Source organism: Drosophila persimilis, unplaced genomic scaffold (genome assembly GCF_003286085.1).
Source record: "Drosophila persimilis strain 14011-0111.01,24,50 unplaced genomic scaffold, DperRS2 tig00000652-arrow-arrow-pilon, whole genome shotgun sequence".
Taxonomy (NCBI): Eukaryota; Metazoa; Arthropoda; class Insecta; order Diptera; family Drosophilidae; genus Drosophila; species Drosophila persimilis.
In genome coordinates, this window is record NW_020825329.1 from 1944276 (window position 1) to 1944625 (window position 350).

A 350-nucleotide genomic window follows, 5' to 3' on the forward strand; every position below is an offset into this window, starting at 1 on the left:
TTGGTTTATTTGGAGGTGTGCGTTGAATTTGGTAAGCGAGTTTATTTCTGTTTTGGCTGATTTTGATTGTATTTTATTTGCAGGTTTTGATTGGTTTGCTTGGAGGTGATTTGGTAGAGTGGTTTAAGTTATGTTTTGGCTGCTTTTAATTAGTTTTATTTGTAGGTTTATACTTTCTGGATTTTGCTGTACCATTGGATCAAGTCTTAACCATTCGGCTGGAGGACGCCTTCCTCTACATCCCCTCTGTGGTCTGGCACTATAATTCTTTGTATACCCAATGGTTGGCCCTGATTCTTTCAAGTATTGTTTCCCTAGTAAATTTCCCTTGAGCATACATTTTTCTGTAC

General features: G+C 37.7%; 1 long non-coding RNA gene across 1 annotated transcript; it reads left to right on the top strand.

Annotated features, from left to right (window-relative positions):
• LOC113566255 lies at positions 1 to 180 on the top strand. Its single transcript, XR_003409017.1, has 3 exons — positions 1 to 31; positions 84 to 113; positions 166 to 180. It is a non-coding gene; the product is annotated as an uncharacterized LOC113566255 (long non-coding RNA).
• Positions 181 to 350: the final 170 nt, after the last annotated feature.